Here is a 24,401-nt window from a genome sequence, read left to right as displayed (position 1 = left end):
GTCTTTCTATTGTATTGATGCCAAATGCATCCAAATGATTAATGAAGAATGTCCGAGTCATTGGAAAAAAAAATAAAAGTAAAATCGTAGGCTGAGGTACCACAAGAGTATGGAAGACTTGAAATAGAACCAGTTATCCAAGGTGTGTAACGAGTGACTGAGGGATAGTTTCCATCCTATCTGCAAAGAGCAATTTCACAGGGGCCTCTATACTTCTTGTAAGTGCTGTTTAAGAAGGTCACTTCACCTGCAAGAACTTTTGGGTAGATTTGTGTTTGCAGAATTCTAATGCCACACTAACGCTGTGGGTGTGGGAGCCCCTGGCTCTCCTAGCTTGGGCTGTGAAGAGGTGGTCCAGTGTGGTGGGAGTGGACCTGCTGGGAGAAGCACCCACTGCTGAGAACCACACTGTACCACACCATACCACTGGAGTGGATTCATCCAGGATGAATGTGATTTCTGTTGCCTTTCTGGCTCCAAAAATCCAGAGAGTTTCCAAAAATGAAGGGCTCAGGGTATGGGTTCAGCACTTTTTGCTGTGGCCCACAGAGCTGCCCAGGTGATAACTAGAATAAAAGCCAGATCTCTACGTTTCTCTATTTCCACAGTTTTATCTTGAAATTTCTCTTCTCGGTTTCAATTTAAGAAGCTAACTGTTAGCATTTTGAAGTGGAATAGTGTGTAAAAGAGAACTCAGGTGAACCTGACAGACTGGGTGTGCTTTTAATTTTCTGGAGATAAAGAATAGAATAGCGCTATGTAACTGATAAAGCCTTTTGACTTCCTGCAAGACAAACAAGCTTTGACCTGTTGGGGTTTGCAATGCTGGATACGTCTTGTGTCACCGAGAATGTGCCTCCCGGAGTATGATTTAGCCAGTTCTCCATTGCTCAGTCACTAGAGCGAAACCACTGATAACAGAATAGTACAGAAAAGATCCCTTATCCGTCCCCCCACATTGAGTGCCCTCATCATTAGGACGCAAAGCTTGACTTCCTCTTCCACACTCTACTTCTTGCCTTGTGACTTTCCTTTTTCTTTATCCACATTTGTTCATCTGCAAGAAGAAGAGGTCCATAGTTCATTTGGAAGAGTAGATGACCCCCTCCCAACTTAATCTGTAGCTTGACTTTGTGGGTAGTCTCCAGAGGAGCAGTAAACTCTTTCCCAAGTGCTCCAAACACAGGACTGCTATGCATAAGGAGGGCATCATTATTATCTCTCCTTCCAGCTGTGTTCTTATGTGAAAATGGTCGTACTGTTGTTTTTTCTGTCCCTTTCTGCCAGTCCCTCAGGCAGTTTATGAAACTCATGCATAGCCAAAGATTAGGCATTCTGCTTCTCTGTGCTGTTGGAACTAACACAGCAAACTTGCCCAAATGTGGTTTGTTTGTTTGGTTTTTTTGCCTTTTCTGTTTGCATCAGATATGATTTGAAGATTTCTGTCACTAACCTAGGTGCAGAAATGGTGATTTTCCAAAGCAGGGAATTTTAATTTTTTTCACTTTGTAAAAAATTACCAGTTTTCTAATCCAGAAAGTTCATTTTCTGAGCCAATATGTTTTAAACACCAGCTACTGCAATGGTCCTAATAGAAAGACGGTTCATAATTTTCTTACTGAAAAGGGAAAGATATTAGATATTTGTCTGCTTAAAATGGGGAAGCTAGAGAAAGATAATGAAATCGAGAAAATAATGAATAAGGGGTGAATTTGTTGAGTTTATAGTTTTATGTTGCATTTTGTGAAAATCGTGCTGTTTTCAGATATTCCTTTACCATGAAGAAAAGTAATAGCTTTCATAAGGTGATATGAATGACAGTAATGACTTGCTACTCAATATTATTAGCCATCTGCTTTATGCTGGTGTAAATTGATTTAGAAGAGAATTTGGCAAGTGTTGAGCAGTCTATACAATGTTAGAGACTAAAGCTTTCGATTTCCAAATACAGAATCCTTTTTTATCTGGAAGTCTGCTGCTGAGATCGCAACTTCATTAGCTGGCAGTCTGCTTCTACAACAGCGATCTGTAGAACAGAATTTAAAAAATAAATAAATCCCAGTGTATGGTAGATTTATGTATATTTTTAGCATTCCAGAATTTGAAGAGTAAACTGGTGGCACGCAGTCTGACAATGAACTCGAATGATCTTGCGAATTATTAATGACATTCATCCCTTAACAGTATCCATCGATGAGACCAAAGTGTGGTCCGCATGGAAAGCAGTGCTCTCAGTGCACCAGCTGATATCTGCTCTACCTGTTGTACACGTGGAGATTTCCATTGTATAAGGGACTGAGACCAAAAGTCTACCTATGTGGCCAAATTGTAGACTAGAAAATGCTGTGTGCTGGTGTTACAGTCATGAAACTCCTCTGTCTTTGTGTTGATGGTAGTCAAAAGTTGAGCCCTGTTTAGAAGTTCAGCCTCTGGAGCCTGTAACTGCTAAAACAGGTGATTAGGTTTAGCTTTGGAGATCAGGAGTGTTTTTACATTTTCTAAATGTAAACTGCTGCAATCAGACTTCAAAAGAGTTGTACACATAACACATATGTTTTTAACTGGTGTCTGAAATGTTTATAATACAAAGTTCAACGTAGTTCCATACCTTTTGGAGGCTGGCACAAAGAAATATCAGTCTTTTCCTCTGTGAATTGAATAACCTTTTTAAAAACTCTGATTACATTAACTCAGATGTTAATTTGGTAAAATTTTGTACATTCAGTTGTATCTATTCAGTTTATTCACAGTATATGTAACCTGTAGTCTGGACTTTGTAGTCTAACAGTTACATTTTTCAGGATCTGTTCCCTAAACCTTTTCATCTGTGATACTTTGAGTCCCTCAGCTTAGGTACTTCAGTCTGAGAAATTACAGGAGCAATACAGGCTCAGCTCTAATGACCTGTTTAAGACCATCTTTTCAATAGCCAAAATACTAAATGACGAGAGAGAGGTGGAAGATGTACCTCTACACAACACATGTGTAATGTATACGAACAGTTAAAGAGAAAATAGTAGGACCTCTAAGGCCAAACATAATATTTACAACTTGAGCCATTTCAGTGAATAATTTGAGGTGGTACAATTCAGAAATTGGTAAGAAGAATTGGGAGAATTATAATATAGCTATAGGACCAGATATAGCAAATATATGTTGGGGAGCAGTAAAAGGTGGAGAGACATGCTGGAAGAAAATTAGAGGTTATCAGAGATCAGACTTAGAACTTATTTTATGTAATATTTTAATGAATGATCTTTGCAACAACAACAAAAAATTGACGTATTTTTTGGCACAAAGTTTGGAAACATCACCAGTTCAAAACTGATTTGAGATATACAGGAAGAACTAGACCACGTTGAATGCTGAAGCAGTTTATATGCGATTAAATTTAGCACTGTTGAAATTTAGCTACTTGTGAAAGAAATTTTCTATGAACTGGAAGTTCTCAACAAAGAACAAAAGAGGGAAAAAAGCGCATTTGATTGCACAAGGGTATTAACAAGTGATTGAGCTCTACCCATACAAAACTATTATGAAAAAGCTTAGACACTAGCAAGAGAGGTATTTCCAGCAGAAAAAGAGAAATAATATAATTCTACAAGGCTCTTGTAATATCATCTTTTCTTTCTTTTTTTCTTTTTTTTTTTTCCCCTCTCTAACAATGATGTTGTTTAATTTTCTGGTAATTTTCTTTCTTCTTTCCTCTGGTTCTGTGGGATCAGTTTCCCTTATTGCATCCATTCTTTGCAATGAATTTATTGTAAGTACACTCATAGTTACAGTCATTATGGATGTATGACATACATAACTCTACATGTCCTAAAAATAAAAGTATGGGTCTAAAATAGCCCCCCCCCCCGATACAAGACTAGTTATGCAGAGACAGAGCATTTACTCTAAGTGGGATCATGACATAGTTTCTGGATTCCTCTGGGAGGTCAGACATATGTCTCAATATCTTGCTGTGTGTCAGAGACATGTCCTGATTTTCCCTGGAAAAAAAAAAACTTCTGCCTTTCTTTTCCATTTGGCTCGTGCAGCTGAAATGAGGGTTTGGAGCTGTTACATGATGTGAGCTTTTCAAGGGAAAGCTCACTTTAACGGTTGGGTGCATCCTTCAGTGAAGGATCTCTGAAAGTGAACTTTTTCTGATGAGGCAGAAGGTATACACCAAGGAGATTCTGACTGCCAGGAGAGGACACTAAAGCAGTAAGAGAAGCAGAAGTGTCTTTCATTGACTAGCGGACCAAGAGGACTTGGGCATGCCGCAAGATCCTGGGCTGCGGGGTAGACACTGAAGATCTCCAGGGAACCTTTGTCAGAGGTCATTCATATACATGGGCAGAAAGAATTATCAAATTTAGTCTTTTTTAAATACTTCTGACTCCTTGGGGAAAAAAAAAAAAGAAACAGCATCAAATGGACTGAAATGAGTTCTTAAGTGAAACCCACTAATTTAGATCTGTTTTCTCACTTTTTCTTTATAAAGTCTATTAATTTCTTGGTATAGTGTCTTAAAATAAGTCATAGCAATCTTGTTTTTCCAAAGTCAGTCAATAGTCACTAGTGAGTAGTCAACATCCATGGAAAACCCTACAATAATAATGTTTATCCTATAAAAAACAAACTGGTGCGTATGCCTGATGGAAGAAAATAAATTTTGAGGGTGATTTCAGTATCAAGTGATTGAGAGATTTATTGTATAAACCAGAAGTGAAACACATTATTAAAAGTTATGAAAAAATAGTGTCTTAATAACTGTAGAATGCCAGTCAAAACACGGTATTTTGCCATGCTACTTAAATTCAGCAGCCTTTTCCCCACGAAATATATTTTTCCTACGAGTTTTTAAGTAAATATTTTCTTGGGAAATTATGAAGTGTATATTGCATAGAAAAATCTAGTCTTGAATAAAATGCATTTGGCTACACAATTAGCATGTTAGCAAGGGTGTGGTAATAGTCCCTACTGACCCTAAAATATACAAATGTATCATTTTTTGCCAAATTGCCAGCTTCCACAGTTTTGATACTGAAACAGAGAAATATTATTTAATTTTACTTTGATCTAATACAACATTCACACCTATCAAATTTGAAGTCTGTGCTTCATACAAGCCACGAGAAACACTCACACGAGAAGAGCTGCTCTGGGGCACAGCAAGTAGAAAGTAGATTGCTGGAGGGTACTCCAGAGTTGGAGGTAGGGAAATGTGGTTGCAATCATCCCCAACTTGTGAGGGTGCATAACACTTCCAGCTGAGAAGAAAATATAATGGTCAAGTTCAGCCAAAATATTAGAAGGTTGAATTCAGTTCTGTTCTTTGTCGCTGTGACCCGCGTCTGTGTTTCCTACCACCTGTATGGATGCAGATGTAGAGATGTAGAGCGTCATGCAGAGCAGTCATAGGTAGACTCTTCTGTCTCTCCCGTTGACTCTCTGCTACTGTGTTTCACCAATAAATGTTCACTGCAATACATTAGTGTTTCAGCTCTTAGTTTTTAAATAATTTGCCTTATTGGTCTTTGGTGCCATTAGCATTGACCAGTTGATATGAATGCTCCAACAGTTCACGAGGACTCTTTACTGAAGCGTAAAAGAGTTTATTACAAAAATATTGAATCAAGCAAGAAGAAAACCCCTGGTTTTGGTAACTGAATCTCAGTTTTTGGTGTTCGCCAAATGAGAACTGTGTTCCACTTCCTAATACGTTGAAAGTGTAAAGAGTAAACACATCAGATTCAGCCATTGTCCAGAAGAAAAATAATTTCTAATAAGTGTTGGCTGGAGCAGCAAGCCAGCTAAACACACAGTGAACCAATTATTGATCTTATTTTTCTCCAGGTTTTAGACACAGTGACTCATATTCCATCAAAATTATGAATTATGGGTAGTTGAGTTCATTCACAGAGATTTATGTTCCTAGTCAAACCCCACATTTTTGGCAAAATATTAATGGAGATATAAGAATGTTTAGGAAAGTGCACACTTTCCAGGTACGTCAACCATTGCTCATGCTGGTGGTGTGAACTGATCTCCTCTAAACCACTTTAAAAACTAAGGTCAACTGCATATATAGTTTTTAAGTCTTTTCCCCAATATATACTATGCATAGATGGGAACATTTTCCTTTTGCTCAAAATAGCTTCTAAGAATAAAATATTTTCTTATGTACAGAATAGCATACCTGTAACAGCACAATAAACTTTTGAAAATATCTAGGCTGATTTTCTGTAGCATAGACGTTGTAGATCTCAGCCATTTCTACATCATGCATATATCTTCTGCTGAACTAGAGCATAACCTCTTAGAAAAATATTGTGAATTGATTTAAAGACCTTGAGTGAAGGCGATCCATATGAATTGTTCCTGTGATTAATTATTAAAGAATGGTGTTGTGTTTCTGCTCTGGATTTGAGTGTGTGTATTTGCATTTGCCAAACTTTGGAGCTACTTATGTCATTTTCTCTAATAGTGACTGAACTTTGTATTTTCCTTCTGGTAGAGGCACTTGTCTTTTACTAGGGATAAGTATGAAGGATTTAGCTTAGTAAGTCTCTCCCCAAGAAGACATATCTTCAAAAAATTTCAGAAACACTTTTTTAAGCCTTTCCCAGGTTTGTGGCATTGAAGTAGCAAACAGAGAGGGGCAGAAGATAATGCATGTTTTCCTGCCTGATTCTTCCGAGGATGGAATAATGACGGAAGTGAACTCCGATGCATCAAGGTAAGACCTGGGCCAGACAAAAAGCCATGAGAATCATTTGGCAGCCTGCAAGTGGTTAGTTTGAGCTATGATAACATTTCAGTACCTGAGTACTGCTTTTTTGTGTGCTAGAAGTTGCAATATTCAGACTGTAGCTCTTCCTTATGGGTTGTCTGAGCTGGTGCTTTAAGTACTAAAAACCTGAATGGCTGCAGATTACATTGGCTACTCCGGGGCTGGATTTTGGAGTATAGTCGATGCAAAAGTGGTAAAGGTGCAAATTTTGGTGAACAGCATTAACGGAGAGCGCAATAGGATTACCAGCACGGTGGGGGAGGCTTATAAATTAGGTTTCGTCAGGATTAGCAGTGATATGAGCGAGCAAGGCAACTTCTCTGGCATCCCAAAGAGCAAGGAGCATGTAGAAGGAAAGACAACTGCTGATGTCCCTCTTTGCCCGGCATTTGGTATGCACGGGCGTAGGCATCCAGCGAGCAGCAGACAGCACTAAAGAAGGACTGCCCCGCTGCAGAGAGAGCCACGCAAAGTGAGAGCAGCTGTGAGCGCTGGCATATTTAGCTGTTAATGCTGCCGACCCTCGCAGATGAGGCTGGCATGAGACTGCAGGAATGAGGACGGGGTAGTACTAACAAGACCGAATTGATCTGCATATATTACAAAGGAAGACCAGAATACTTGCATAATCACAAATCTGTGAAGTAGGTCCAGGGGAACACCTTGACTTTCCCAGGAAATGAGAAGGCAGCTGTGAATGTTTTTGGCAGAAAAGCGCTTCTGCTTTTGAGAATTGCCAGCCCACCGTTGTTCGCTCTCCTCTTGGTCTGGGCTCAGTTTGAGCGTTGCCGAAACTCACTCTGCGTCGCCCCGCGACAAAATTTAGTGTTCTGTGTCATGGATCTGGAAGAAACAAAAATAAGCCACCTGCCTGAAAAATTGCGTTAGAATACAAACACTATAAATATGTTATGGAAAGTCATATATACTGCTTTGAAGGAATAAAGACAAACGGGGACCGTTTCTTTTGTAAATGAGAAATTATGTCTCTTTCCCTGATATAAAATGAGATTGCTGTTTAGGAAGGGTCATATAGATTTTAAATATTTTAAATACGTTTCTTACAAAAATATGAATACACTCTGGGCACATTTGGCCAGTACTTTGAATTACAGCCTTGAAGTTGCAGAAAGCTTAAGTGAAAAAGGCAAACAGGAGCAGAAAGAGACGAGGAAATGTATCAGCCCTTTTCTCTAATAAAGAAAAAAACATATTCATGACTTGCTGATACGCTGTAAACTTTTGTATACTGCATTTCCTTAGGCAACCACAATTGTCCTCCATAAGGATTGTTTCAGCAAATCACGCTATTCGGATAGGCATAGCAGAAAATTTTAGCAATCTCAAGAACTGCAAGCTCAGTCTTGCACTTGGTGAAGTGCGTAATGTAAAGTGATGCCTTTAGAGAAAGTACCCTATAACGCAAGAAGACAAATCACTGATTTGGAATTGATATGTTCCTTGTACTTGATATGTTCATTTATATGCAAGAAATTTATTTGATCCCAAAATCAGGAATTTAACCAAACAGGCAGATAATTACATGGCCATCAAGTGAAGAAATGGAAAAAAAACCCCATCAAGATCCCTGTTGCAGAAAACAAGTATATAAATTAGGGAACAAGTGACGAATCCTGAAGAGGAAAGCAATATACTAAATAAAGTACTATTTCATGCATGCAACTTGTGTAACATTAAGGTTATGCTTATACAATGAGAAGTAAGGGAATTGGAACTAAAGAGAGAAAAGTCAGCATTAATGCTGAACCTTGCCCTTCTAATTTTTAAAATGAATTTATTTTTATTTTCCACATTCACAATGCATATGCCAATATAAATCACAGTGCATTATTAACACAAACAACATTAAGACATAGAAAAATAAAGAGCTTAGACTTTATTTGATTTTCAAGTCTGACTGAACAAAACCAGACAATGTACAGCTCCCTTCTCTCTTTCTCTTGCATACACACATTTGTTAGGCTGTTGTGGCTTTTTTCCTTAGTGTGACATCTTTCTTATTTTAGGGTTTAATTACTAGACGCATAGCTATAAAATTTACAAAATTTCTTAGGTATTTTTAAAAGGAGAAAAAAAAATTTAAAAAAGATGTACCAAAAGAATTTCAAAGTCAGATATCTCTTCTCTGGGTTTTTGAATAACATGTAATTGGCTTATTTTGATACTTATATTCAGACTTTCAGGAAGCATTTTAAAGTATGTCAGCTAACTAGGATTCTCAGTTTCAGAAACAGTCCATAGGATTTGGATCCAAAAAGACTTAGGGAATAGTGCTTTCTACTTAATTTACTTATTTTCTTTTTTTTTGTAAGAAATTTATTATAAAGTGTTAATTTTTATAGATAATTCAAAATTGATGAAATATTGCCTGTTTACTTAAGTATGGGGTTTTTTTGCTGAGTGATACACTCTGCAGTAAATAAGCTGCTGCCTTCGTCTGGAGCCATCTCAGGAAAATCATCCCTCCAGTGCTCCATGTCTCTTTATGGATGGTTTTTATGCAGTAATTTGATCCCAGAAAACATTTACGGATCCCAATATGAGTAATGCTTCTTACCATTAGCAGTTCACAGTGTACGATAGTCAAATGACACCGAGGATCCTGCTCAAAACTGTGAGGAAAAATATTTAATATCTGTACTAATTATTCATAGTCAGTAGGAAGGGGTTATGCATATAATATGTAAAATTATAAGTATAAAAATTATAGAAAGAATTTATACTTGAAAGAATGAACTGGATCAAACAGGCCATTTTTTGAGATACATCTGGTTTTACAAAAGCAGTAAATATAAGTCCGGACTTAGTTTCCTTCATTATTTTTATTGAAATATGGATAACTTCAGCTTCCATCATTCCAACTCCATGAAAAACCACCAGACTTTTGGCAAAGCTGATCTATTGAATACTTCATGGTTTGGGGGTTTTTTTTGAAATTACATTAGAGACATATGTAAATGAATTGTGTAAAAGAAATGCAATTTATGTATCTGTATGTATCTGCCATGATTTTTTCCATTTTTTACTTCTTCCTTTGACTCTGAAACTGAAAGAAGCAGAATTACACAGTAAGTCTTAAAGTCACAGCTATAAAGTCTGTGGGAAATTTAATGAACAGAAACTTACCCAAAGAGATGACTTCTTCGAGTGTCACTTTTCTTTCTCTGCATAAATTCATTCCAAGCACAAGACACAGGCAGTGAATCAGATCATTAAATGTGAGTGTTTGGAATATTCCACAAAGTGCATTTCACTCAGGTTGTTGTTGTTTTGTTTTTTTTTTTTTCTAAATACTGAGGATGCATTAAGATAATTGCAATAGTCTAATTAGACTTTCTCCTAAAAATGACTTGTCTACAAGTGGTTTAATAGATTAAGGATTTTAAAGGGGTTAGAGAGAACCAGTTACAGTAATCAGAGAAGAAAAAGTGCTGAAGGTATCATGAAAGCTCATAATTAAACTGAAGCTTACAGCTCAATTAAACTTGAGCATCATTATGCATAAAACATCAGTGGGCATCAAGAGTCCAATAAAAAGAGATGCTATCAATGTTAACAGCCAAAAGGTAAGACATAATATGGATTGGACCAAGTCTTCCAGATAAAGTCAAGGAAAATTGTGAATAAATTTGGAGGTGACGTACAATCTAAGCCACGTCTAATAAACTGATTAATACAAGTTTGACATTGGAGATACAGTAACTGCAAGACATAAAACTGAGCTCTGTTTTATGCAAACCACAATAGATTAGTTTTGAAGAGGGGAAATACAAGAGTGATTTATCTGGCAGAAACAGGACAGGCAATGCCTTTGACTGTGAAAACACCATTTGTGTCATCCAATCCTGTGCAGTATTTGTTATATTTAGACATGGACATCCTGACCTTAGTTTGGATTCTCATTTCACTTTTATAGCTATATAATTTGGCAGTGCTTCCTATTTCAAGATCCCTATAATCACGTAACTCCTTTGTAAATATGTGGCAAATACTTTATAAATAGGCAGTAATGGAGCCATCAAGCAGATGACTTGGATTGTGAGTACGCTTCCAAGCTCAAGGCAGCTTTATCGGATTCTCGTAGCAGTTGGCTTGTGTCAAATTGATGTACACCTTACAAGATGTTTTCTTTTACATACCTCAAGGGAGCTGAAGGCCCAAACCTACCAAATCTATTGTGAAAATCTTTGTAGCAGAGCGGGTGATGCTTTGAATCAAAAGCTCACAGGATTGTATCTTGAAGTTTTCACATTTTTCTCTCACTTAAGAGTCTTGTGTTAACTTTTTTTTAACACATATGCAAATGCAGCAGTCAAAAAGTTTAAATATTGTTGAATTCCCAGCAGTATTAGTGTTAGGAACAGCATATCAGTAAAAAAAATTGTGTGATATTGCACGCAGAAGAAATTTGTTGCAAAAGAAAATTATATAAGAAAAATTGTTGCATAAGAAAAGAGCTTTTGGTGCTTTTCTCTGAAAGGTACAGCAGGCATTTACAATATCATTAACTAAAAAATTAAGAATGCATTAATTGTGCAATCTGTGTTTCTGTAATGGGAAATTTAAGTTAGTGAGTGCTGGGAGAAGTACTGCAGTAATATTCTACAGGTAGCAGAGTATCACAGAAAGAATGAAGAGATCCTGGCATGAAATGTTTTACACAGATTCTATAAGATTCACAGGTGTTAGTAAACTAATATATCTAGATTCTCTTGACCTTTTTCTTTGCAGCTTTGTATGATTTACTAGTCTTTCTTTCTTCTGTGGTGCCCTCTGGATTGGTACCTGCAGGAACCTCCAAGTTCCACTTGGAGAAATATGAAGTTAGGAAGAAAATGTCATCATTTAATGTAGAGGAAAAAAGAAGATCTGTAAGTGATCGGCATGGAAGTCCAAGTGCTAGGACATAGCAGATCCAAGTTCTTCCCTTACATGTACAATGTTTGTACAACTCGTGTTGTCTTCCTGGGGAGTCCTTTGTACAGCTTATTGGGTATTATTTGTGTAAAGGCTTTTATTTTATCAGGAGCCAAATTAATAATTAATACCAGTTTCAAACAATTTTCATGTGGAAAAGTTTCCAGGTCCCAGATGGAGTATGTGGTGCAAAGAGAGTCCGGAGGGGAGAGGCTCTTCCTAATCCAAAAACTGCAGGAGACCTGCTGTGGCTCAGGCTTGAATCTGAATGTGGATCTTCTGCATCCTAACTGAATGTCGCCGGGTTCAGGCTGTTCCTTAGGAGATTCGCATTTCTGGATCAGAGCAAGAGGTAAATTCAGTTGGTAGCTCATAACTCCAAGCAATATTCAGTCAGAGGGGTGGTGTCTTGCAGAATCCCAGATCTGATCGTGTATTTGATCATGTCTTAATTAGCCACTCTTCTGTTTATAGTGAAATGAAGATGCTCCAGTGCTAATTAAGGAGGGTCTATTAAGCCACATAGAAATGCCTTCCTGATTTAGAGCTTAGACACGAGTTAACTGGGCATCAATGGCTCTGCAGTGAATGCCCATGTACGTGCTCTGTGGCAAATGTGAATTTATTTACTTTAGCTTAGCTCACAGAGAAAGCAGGATAAACCAATTTAAATTTGTCCTGCCTGGTTAGTTCATGTGAGGTATATTGATACTCTTTGATAGTATTTAGATTTTGTTGCGAAATCAATAGTTAAGTATACATTTTACGTTAGCCAAAGGAGCATGTTTGCTCCTTCTCAGGACCTTAACTATTAGTTTTGTTATTGTACTTGTTAGAGCATTACTATATTGCACTAAACAACATTAACTAAAATTATAATCACAATCATTATAGTTCACATTGTATTAACTGTTATATTGTGATAAAATGACCATATTATAACATTATCAGTGATGGTGTGTAGTGATACACATCCATTTCTGTAAATAGGTACATTCTTTGTAGAGCAATGGTAGGAACATGATGGGATGAAAGACTTTAACAATTGCAATGAGATCAGCAGAAGGAGTAAAGATCTAAAAATCACTACTGAAAATCACCCCTTAGAATTTTAGATCCATGAAATGGACAGGAAAAAAATTCTGAACTTCAAGGAGTCCGTAGTCACCCCCAGAGAAAATACTGTTTCTACAAGCTGCAGAGGGGATGAATTTGGGCCATGTCTGTTTTCCCCAGTGTCTTGAAACAAACCCACATGTACAACAAAAGTGCCCATGCAGAGAAGTCTTTTGAGCTTGACATATTTTATGTGAGCCCTTTATTGTCCCATTAAAAAAATACACAGGATATTAAATATAGGAAAGAATGTAAAGGGTCTCGCTAAACCAACAAAACCAAGCGAATTCATGAATCCCATAATCTGTCCCTTCCAGGTTGTTCAGTGTACACTGTGATACCTAATGTTTGGACTACTGTAATTCACTGACCTAAGTGAGTGAGTGAAGAGCACAGTATTTCATCTTGAGGGGTTTTTATTCTTTCCCAGAAGATACTGTTAGTAGCATGAAAAAATTGTATTATAACAAAATTGTATAAAAACAAATTCCCTCCCCCCAAGCCAATACGTGTTGTTTTACAGCTGGGAGGCAGAAAACATATTGGTTGAAAACATTACAATATTTAAAAACCACATGGAGTAGTAAAAATTGGAATGAGTCCTCTAAATCTTCTATAAAATGGTTAATCAGTTGATCCTTAACAACTGCTATGTACAGTACAGAGAGCTTATAATTCACAAATGCAGGTTCAAGCAGTGTTCCCCAAGGATGGGGAGAACAGATTGAAACACTGAAAAGAAAGAGGAGGGAGACAGAAGGAAAGAAAGAATTAATAAAAAGGTCAAATTCTTAATTTGCTTTTTTATTTTGCCAATGATTGTTCCCTGTCTCTTAACGCTGAAAAAAATCTCTTCTCTCACTCTCTCTTGATGGAAAAGGAAAAAAATCAGTTGCAATATATTTTGGAATACTAATTACTGAAGTTACTTGCTACTTTTTTCATCTCTTCTAAGAAATCCTGCTACATTTTTCAAAATTTAAAATCAAGGGCTTGCCTGCAGTAAAATAAAGGGAAGATATATAGATATATATATATTTTTTCTTTTTATTTTTAATGACAGTCTAACAATAGTCACACAACTCACCAGTGCATTCCAAAAATTTCATGCTGTCATCATAAAAATCTGACTGTAGCAGAATCTGTCTGACACTAGACATAGCCCTAATGACCCTAAACTCACATACGATCCCTGGTGATCAGAAGAAGAAAAATACGGTAAAAATAGAGAAATATGTAAACTGCTTAAGTGACAGAAAAATATTCTCTGGAGAATGTCATTCATTTTTTTCCTGTCTTTCACAACTGTCAGAGGTACTAGCTCTCTGAACTTGCCTTTTGTTTTGTTTAACAGGAAGCATAGGAGAATTTACTAGTCACTTGGAAAGTAAAATTAGTGATGAAGTCAGGTCATTCCCCCATTTCTACAGTTACAACAGTACATTTACACTATTTAAACAGGCAGCATAACACAACCCTTTCCACTTTTACAAATGTTGGTAGTGATGAATTTCTCTCATCAGACTTCTGTTTCCTAGGGTTCATTTAACGAGAAATTATGTTTCAGTGTAAACCAATAAATAAGGTTTTACATGAACACAGGAAAGTCTTAACTGAATCTCACATGCATTTAGACAAAAAAAAAAAAAGTCCTTTCTATGTGCTTTTTCTTTTTTTGTGTGTTAATACGAAAAAGCTTGATTTTAATTGTGATTCATTTCTAGTATTCCTATAAATTAAGTAGGGAGGAATTTATAGGATTCTTTGAAAGTTCAAAAGCATTCTAGAAATATTATTCTAAAGAAATAAAGAATTTAATAGAGTTTGATAAATTTTTTGCCATATTGTGTGACATTTGATGTTTTTACCTCCAGCTTTTGAAATCAGCCTGATAATAGAGACTTCTTTCTGTCTCTCTCAACTATAGAGATAAGACTGAAAATATGAATCTTAAATGTGCTGACCCTAAAAGCAATGAGAAATATCACTGTAGTATAGCTTTGAATAAATTACTGACACTTTAAAGCCAATTGGTGTTTAATTCATTATGGTTTTTAATGTTTAGAACAGTAGTCTTTCTGGGCTGTGTTTTGTTTAGCCGTGCCATAGCAATGTGTTTTACACATTATCATGAAGACATTGATTTCCCTGTGACCTGGGCCTCTCCCATGCTTTGGTTGGGCTCCGAGTACCACGTGGAGCATTTTCTTTCAGGTCCTCCTTCTCCTCTCATGGGAACTCTTGAAGAAACATTTGGCTTTTACGGAGCTCTTCCAAGGTGAACAAAGTCAAACTTCCTTATGAATGGCATAGATTGACAAATATGTGAAGTTCTATTACTAAAAGAATACAAAAAAGAAAGACCCATATGACCAAAGACCTGAAAAGAAAGTCACAATTCAGACATGCAAAGATCCTGTATTTGGGGGAAAAAAATCCCTCTTATCTGAAGAAGGGTCTGTCCTTGTGAGACTTGGAAATACAGGTGTTGAGGGATTTACATCTGTGTGAACAGTAGCTGGACAATAATCCATCAGGAAGAGATATTATTTTAGTTGCTGATTCATCAGAAAGATTGCTATCCTAGTCTCCAACCAAAGAAGGAGAAAATGGGCAAATTGTCAGCTCAATACAGTCCTAAGCTGTATTTCAGCCAGGGAGGTGCGTTCCCAGTGAAAAGTAGTTTCTTCCTGTATAACTGGATATCTCAGCATACCAGGAGCTCGGAGAATCAGAAACAGACAATTTCAAAACCAGGTTTCCTGGTATATAAAAACTTCATTAAAGCTACCAGAAATCCTGTACTCAAAGTGTGCTGAGGCGAACATCAGCATCAGTGAGTCCACTCCCTCCTGATCAAACTGTGCACATCCTCATGTTTAATTGTAAGAGTTTATAGGCCTGCGTCCGCATCACTGTAGTATTTTATGCCTTGCAAATATTAACAAATCTAGCTTCACAACATCCTGAGAGGTAATGCCAGGAAAACTTCATATAAATATTTTAATCTCTCTTCTTGCAGTAGAACTTTCACTTCCCTTACACACATCCTTTATGTTTGTTGAACTTGTATTTATAGGTCTAAGTTTTCTTAAACCAAAACAAAACAGTAATTTATCTAGTTTATTTCTTTCAAAATGGTGTTCTTAAAGTACATCTTGCAGATAGATTATCTGTCCCTCACAGCAAAGCCTCACAATGGGAGTCTAATAATTGCTCTTTTTCTAATTTCACTAAATGAGTTATAATTATTTTATGTCTGTTTTATGGTTACTGAATAGTATTAACCTAAGCTCTAATTATAATATAGCTTTCAAAGAAATGTATGGACACTAAATTGATGGACTGCCAGCTTATGTAGGAACATCACATAAAGCAGATATACAGCTAACAGTTTAAGGCATAGCATGTTAAAATTCAGGGGCACAACTTGTTCATGAATAAGTAACAGGGTGTAAATTCCTTGACTGTCTTTTTTAGTGGATCAAACAGAGAAGGGCACGATTAATACTTGTCAAAATGAAAGTACAGTTAAAGTTGAATGTTACTTGTACCCATAGGATCGGAAGTCTCAATCAGAGTCTGAAAGCCAGGTTAGTCAACACTGTAATGGTAATGATGGATACTACGTCTGTTTTCTTCTAATTTGCCCCGTATTAGAGGATTATGAATGTTACTGCCACAAATTACTCCATTGTTTTTCACGTATGAAGTGATTCTTGACCAAATATTTTGCAATTCTCTTCTCGTCAGAGGTGGTTGAAGGTCAAAATGTTAAGAATCCAAGATTTTAACATCTCTGCATGTTTTATATAGCCTCTACCTACCCCTGCCAAGGCGATGTCCGCCTGTAGGTTTGCAGCCGTGGCCCCTCATCCCCACGCGTCCCCGGAGGTGACAGCATCTCCTCCCGACAGAGCTCCCCGCGGCTCCCAGCTCCCTCCGCACACTCGGCCGCCCCTCCCTCGCCCAGCCACGGGGGATTTGTGGCTTGCTCATGTCAAAATAGAAAATCAGACCTCTTAGGGCATTTGTCATCCCTTCTCTGGACAGGTCAGCAGAAAGACGTTATTTGGCCCTGGAAACTCAGAAGTGGTCTTCAGCGTGGTTTTTCCTCTTGCCTTTGGTATGAGAGGCTGCGTTGGGCAACACCGACTTTCTGCTGGTCAACTTAACACAGCTAACAGAACGATGCCTGACCACCCCCCCCAAAACCCAAGCGTACCAGAAATAAATGAGAATTTCCTTCCCCAAAGGTGATCCTTCTCTTTTAGAGACCCTGAATATGTATGACACCCATTCATTCTGGATTTAGATTTTAAAAGTCGGGTGCAGACTTGTAGTGCTGTTTGAATTAGCTTCAGACTAAACAAATTAGATGTGTAAAACACACCTGGCTCTTATCTAGCTAACAGTTAAACCTTAGACTATGAGAACTAAATAAAACCTACGAGCCGTTTCCTGGCCACTATGTGAGATTTTCCATTAAGTTTATTTTTTAAGCCTCAGTGTCTGTTTCTTAATTACTTAAAGGTCCGTGGATTCATTCTGTTGTATGAAATTGAATATAAATTGTTTACCAGACTTAAGGGGGCAAGGAGATTATGCACTTTCTTATTTTTAATATTTCTCTCTCCTATCTGCTGTGACTGGACAGAAATTTCAAGCAACAGTTCTTGGAAAACATATGGAGATCAGCCTGGGAGTTTTGTAAGGTAAGGGACCGGCCACGATGCCAGGATGTCTGGCTGCTGCTTCTGCTCAGCAGCTCTGCATCCTTTATGTTTTGAAATTATTCTATTGCAACCATTTTCAGTTTAGTTTATTTTGGCAATATATCCTTGTTTCTAAAGGTGTCTACACTTATTTAACTACAGAAAATATTTACTTTTCTAAAGGGCAGCTTAACCTTTGTTTAAATTTGAGGTGAGCGAAAGGTCATCGTAATTATTTGCTGTATTATTTGTGTCACATCTGAGTTACTATGAAGGCTGAACATGCATTGCCCTTTATTAGGAAACTGCTTAACAAAACGCAATATAACCACATGTTTTGTATCCAGCAAATATTTTATTGGAGCACTGGCTTTTGCCTCTCTCGGGCTCTGACTGAGAACATTTAAGTTAGCAGAAGGCTTACCCAGGGGATGGGATAGAGATGGGTGGTTTGTTATGGCAGCTATAGCCACTTTGTTTTAAATATCTTGTAGCTGGGTAAAGGGGAAATTGGAGTTCAATGCTTCCTGGTAAAGAGCTGGAGAGTGGAAATTGCTGTAGTGGTGGAGGTATTATAGCTAAGGTGGATTAATGGGAACATCGCACTGTTTCTGCTAACAAAGGCTCACTTTCCCATAAAGTTCCCAAAACATAACTTCCCCATAACTGCCTTGAGAGGTAAGGAAGTATAAGCATGCAATATGGCTGTAAGTTATAACTGAAAGTTACAAGGGGTGTTTTGATCACATTTACGGGTTGAGGCATTTATTTGTCTGGCAGAAGGCTGTTCGTGGGTGCAGGAGGCAGCTCCGCCGTTGCAGGCAGCATGGATGGCTGTGGCTGGATCCTCCTCAGCTGGGGCCGGTGTAATTCCCAGAGTGAAAGCCAAGATCACCCTCTTGTTTTGTTGCTGTTGATTCGTTACAACGTTTGTGGTCTAATGCTTACTATTTATGAGATGCTACATTGCATAAATAAAGCTGCCGCCTCTATCTTGATATGAAGTCGTGATCCAGTGAATAACGGGTTGCTAATCTCATTTGAGACAAAAACCTCAATGCCTTGCCATAGAAATTGTCTTTGAAGTAGAGCAAACAAACATTTAGCTACCCTTAGATTAGTATGTCTGGTAAGACTAGTATGACTGAAAAAGTTTCACCTGATAGTGCTCACACGCAGAAAAAATGAGAGCGTCAAACAAGTCTTCAGGAGCAGAAGTGCCACCATGAACTTACGTGGATGCACAAGTAGTATAGGATTCAGCATTGAATAATACAGGTCACATTGTGATAATGTAAAAAGGAAATTGTTTAAATGGATAGAAGGTATTACAGCAGCTATCAAAAAAAGAATCACATCCTTTTTTAAGGCACGAGTCTTGTTTACGTCAGTAACAAACTGATGCTGCTCTCCTACAGAGAAGCATGCAGATGCAATTGGGATTATCTCAGCTCCAGGCTGTGTAAAATGGGACAGGGAAGAATATGAGATCCAACCAGATCAGAAAAGAAACTGGAATTTGGTCTAGGCAGGAGGGGTGACTCCTGTATTAGCTGGGAATGTACATCTCATCTTGGATGACCTGCCCCTCTGGACCCAAAGTCCATGTCCTCAGCAGGAGCCCGGCTGCTCCAGTAATAGACAGATGCTTTGAAAAGCAGAGTGTATGTAGAGACCAAGCTCCAATTTAAAGTCAAGAAACTCTGCTTGAATTTGTTGCTTGGAAAATATCCCAAGAGCAGCTTATTGTGATAGACTGTGTGTAAATAATCAGCACCTCCCAAGTTACTCCTATGATAAAGCGTTGTAGCTGGGAAGGGTTACTGCTTCATCACATCACTCAGATGGTTTTATATCTGCATGGCAAAGTAGCAAATATATATGGATCTGGAAGTGCTTGATACATGAGATATACAGAGCACAGGGGTTTTTTTGTATTTATGTATATTTATGGTCACTCATTAAAGGAGCAGTGACCCTTTGATAGATTAATATAATGTGCTTCAGATACAGTAGCACAAGTAAAATGACTTTGACAGTGAATCCACTTGTTGGCACTTGAGTTGCTATGCAAGTGGAAGAAACGATAGGCCTTCAGTTCGAAACTCTTTCCTAAAAGTCAGCCTGGCCGCCAAAGTACACTGCTATATTGAGTCAGCCCTATCTTTTCAGTAAATAGAGTTTTTGTGTCTTTCACTCAACAAGTTCCTTTTAACAACATCCATTTAAGAACATCAAAGAGAAGACGGAGGTGGCAGGAGATAGCCAGCGATCACTAGCCAGGACCGGATTGCATAGACCTTTAAGGGTCAGGTGAGAGTATTGCTCCATGGAAATACCGATGCGAGCAAAGGGAAGCAGAGAGACGTCTCTGCGCGACCTCGCGGCGGGAGGCGAGCGTGCGGTGCCGTGGCGGAGGTTTGCGTTGGCAAAGGTCCACCGTGGGAAAGGCCGTGCTGGGGTTGCACCGTGCCTTTGTTGTTCCGCAGATAATGCGACAGGGGCTCAGCTGGAAGCGATGCCATTTTTTTTTTTTCATTGCTGAGGATAAAGTCAGATTTCTAACAACACCAAAGGCTTTAAAAACATTTTTGTTTGCGTTTTCGAAAGAACTGCCTGCAAGACAGAAGTCTCAGATCAGAAGTCGTCTTGTAAAAATCCTGGGGAGTATTGTTAACCCTCAGTGCGCGTTTGGTGATGTGTCAATCTTCTAGCGATACCGCTCGTGCTAGGAAATCATAATTTATTGAGGTCAACGGGTTAATGGGCTGGACTATGTGCTACCAATTGGTAGACATAAAATATATTTAGTCCTGTGACATACCTAAAAGGTTTTCAATAGAGGGAGTCTCGTAATAAAACGTGTGATGAGTCGTTCTATTATTTTTCTCCCAAAGCTTTCTTTTCTTTCAAAGATAAAGGAAAAGGGGAGAAAGTTGATGTTTGAAATCAAAAAAAGCTGGGTAGCTGTTATGTTGCAGATGTGCGTTTTATAGTTTAATATTTTTTGCGTGAAAAAGCAGTTGGAATTCTAAGCAGACATGATGTAGAGCAATTTAAAATTAATAGAGCACTTCAAATTTTTAGGAGCACTTTAAGTTAGAAGTGATCTTGGTTTTGGGCAGGCTTGGTGTAGAAAGATGTAAAATTATGAAAGAATTCCCAATATAAAAGAACATATTGGTATAAAGGCAAAAACTAATATAGCAGATTAGGACAAAGTAAATTATTTAAAAATGCAACAAACCAAAACTTCAGAAGACAAAATTTGTCTTACTATATTCTTTCAGTATATTTATTTGGCTTCCATTATTCTGTTATTTTAAATATCCCATATGAGATGGAAGAAAGATTCTCAGAGAAGAATATTGAGAATAAATATTAGTGAAAATGCAGAAATTCTGCTCTTGCCCGTGTGTCCTCCTGTGGGCTGACCGTCCCTCCCGCAGGGGAAGCAGGTTATTGATCAGCGCAGGGGAGGTATCCGCCAGCCCCTGCCCGTCTTCCCTAGGTGAAAGAGCAGGGTGATGAAGAAGGAGACAAGCTCGTTATTGAGTCTCTCAAAGGCCACAGGGGCAAGGCTGGGCTAATAAATTCTTTTTTAAAGTAAGTAAACGCTTGTGCTGCCTCGTGCCCTCCCTGTAGCCTAGCGCTATGTTTTCTGTGTGCTATACAACTGTCCAGATTTTCCTCCTCATCACAGATGTTTTTCCTACTGGGTCAAGCTGGACAAAGTTTTTGGTTTGCTTTGTTTGGTTTGTTGGTTTGGGTCGTTTTTTTATTTTTATTTTTTTTTCATTATTATTATTATTGTACCATCAGCAGCATCCATACAGCTGGAAAGAAATGGAGTATTGGAAAATATAAAACTGCTCAGCTTGCCAGAGCGTGGGGTGATAAGTGTGAACTTTCCCCGGAGGAGCCTGTGCTTGTGGCAGGCGGGAGAAGGGAAATCCCTGGGGCTGGAGGATGCCCACACGGACCAAAGGAGAGTCTCCCTGGGTTGACGGAGGCTCTAACACCAGCCTTAAATGCTTGATCTATAGCACATCCATGCAGCATTTGATTAAACCGGGCCTGAATTGCCATTTGAATTAATCCCATTACCAGCTTGTCTCTCCAGATCAGTTATTTCAGTACCAATATCCATCACGGTCCTCCAGAAACTGAGGAGTATCAGTCACCTGTCATGCCTTTGGGGCTGGCATCGTAGATCAGACGCCAAAAGCACACAGAGAGCGTCCCAGACAGGTACGTACAGTCTATAAGAGAGAAACCGCTGACCCTGCTCAACCCGACGGCTGGGTGAAAGAAATAAGGGTAGTCGGGAGGGCAAGATGTAGGAAATCTCAGTTCTTTTCCCATGGGAAACTATTAAACGTACCCTCAGTTTTGCAAAACGTGGGTGCTCTGTTAAACAGGGCCTGTTCTTTCTAATTCTTTCTTTACCAAGTACCTCACGTAAAAACATGACCCTCAATTATGGTGCACTGGTATGATACAAATTATATCATTATTATCCATAGCTATAAGGATAAAATCTTTAATGGGTTTGAAGCACTCCTCCACCAACTGGAGCACAGAATAAATATCTGGATACATAGATTTTAGGCACTTTAAGCTTTTTATTGCATCAGAAAGATCAAGTAGCTCTGACTACTGGATCCCAAATAAGTTCATTGCTGCAGTATTCCTGTGAGTGATTTAGTAAGTAACCAAATATTCTTGTTACTCTCAAGAAATTAAGCATAATGTATTATGTGTCTCTTTAATGCCTGGTTCATTATACTTTTGTATTGATTTACATTGTTTGCTATTTTGACGTATACTTTTTATATTATGAAATGATGTATTTTGTGATACTGCATAGATGTTCTTATCCCATTGGACAAGGCTTGTTGCAAACATGATAATGAAAAAAGCGATCCCTCCCTCAAAGCCCTGTCCCCTCTACATTTATTACAGTGACATAGATCGTCATGTAGTGGGGTTTTTTTGATGACTGTCTGTACATGCAGACACTCATGTCTACCGCACAGGAAAAAATCCTGTGTATTTTAGTAGGGGTACAGCCAACAATATTTTATACAAATAACGTAAAACCTATTAAAATTTAATAGAGAATATGTTTTTTTTTCTTTTTTTTAAGCTATTCCATATATTTTTGTATATGTGGTATGATTTTATGAGCTAAACTCTAGTGGATAATTTGGAAAAATCTATATGGAATTACAAATAATTTTTCCCAAAGTGTTTTGTTTTATACATGCATTATAAATATATAATTTCACATGTGCACACTTTATTTTTCTTACTTATATTAAAAATGACAAAAAGATTTCCAAAGCAAATGCGCTTTGTTTTATAGCTAAAACAAAGAAGGAGACCGGGGAGTCCCCTGCCTCCTCTGAACGGGAAGTATTTTGCTTATCAATCTGTACACAAAAAATGTGTTCCCCCTCACATACCTTGAAATGCCTGACTTTTCCCCATTTCCTCCACTCCAAACCGAAATGGCAGAACTTCTGCAGAAAACCCTAAACCAAGTTCAGTCTTTAGATGTGCTGTACACATCGGCCTCTCTTTTCATGCCAGTGCCGAACTGGGGAGAGCTGAAGCGGTATAAAAAATAAGTAATTATTGCATGTGTCCCTTGCCTTCTGACATCAATTTCCTTATATAAAGGCAAGTCATTTAATAGCGGTGTTTTATAGCACTAAAGTACTTCCAAATGAACGGGGGAAAATAATCAAATGGCGAGGGCTGTCTTCTTCAGTTTGCATGATAACGCTCCACTCCGGGCCTGGGACTGGACCAAGGTAAACTGAAATAAGGATTAACTAACAATAGCAAAGGCTAATTTACAGAAACCACATGAGGAGTTCCTGAGCACAGCCCAGATAACAAAAATATTATCAACGTTGTTTACAGTGAAGTCAGTCAGTTTATTAGTTAGAGTGCTTCATTATGTATAAAAGATGCCAATGATAGTCTCCTAGTCAAAATAAACAGGCATAAAGTGTTCCACATATACAGTTTGGAGAGAACAGTTACTTTGCTATTTATTTAATAATTGACCATAAATGGAGTCAAAGTGCAAAGGGAAAAAAAAACCCTAAAAAAAGCAGCACACTAAGGGCTTTTTGAAAGATTGATAAATAATGTGGAATCTCAATTAGGCTTTAGAAGGAATGCAGATATTAAAAATTTGGTCAAGAATCTAATTAGCTGGAGGTAATTAAACAGTCTCACACGGGGTCATTAATCTTTTCCACAGACCTTTGATGTTTTGCACACTGTCTTCTAGTCATTAATAAAATTCATAACACTCCTCTTTGTGGTGTTTTATCATCATGTTTTTCTCTGTAAGAGCATAGAGCAAGTGTCATTGTATCACAAGGGCCTTACTTTAGTTAATTTCTTTTTTTCTGCTTGTTAGACTTAACTCTTTCTTGAACAAAATGATACCAATTTAAGCCAGAAGTTTTAAGACAGGTTTCAAATCCCCGATATGCTATCCCCGGTAGCTTTCAAAATCCATACATTAAGAAATAAACCAAATGTTTCTGACGCATCTGGTGAAATGAGAAACTTTTTTTCAAATCTAGTTCATCTGTCCGGTGCTTAATTTTGCAACCTGGTTCATATATTAGTCATATCCATTTCAGAAAAAGTAGAGGATTTTATTTTGCTTTCTTCCTTTACCTTAGGTTTCTCTTGATAGCAAGTCCCTTGGAGGCATAACCTGTAGTGTGCGGTTAATTTTAGTGGCGTAACCAGAGAGCTCTTGAGGACAGGGCTGTGATAGAAGTGAGGAATAATTATGAAAAAGAACTAAGTAAAATGGA

This window comes from Haliaeetus leucocephalus, unplaced genomic scaffold (assembly GCF_000737465.1).
Source record: "Haliaeetus leucocephalus isolate CR32 unplaced genomic scaffold, Haliaeetus_leucocephalus-4.0 Scaffold451, whole genome shotgun sequence".
NCBI classification, from domain to species: domain Eukaryota; kingdom Metazoa; phylum Chordata; class Aves; order Accipitriformes; family Accipitridae; genus Haliaeetus; species Haliaeetus leucocephalus.
Note: the sequence above shows the minus strand (reverse complement) of the source record.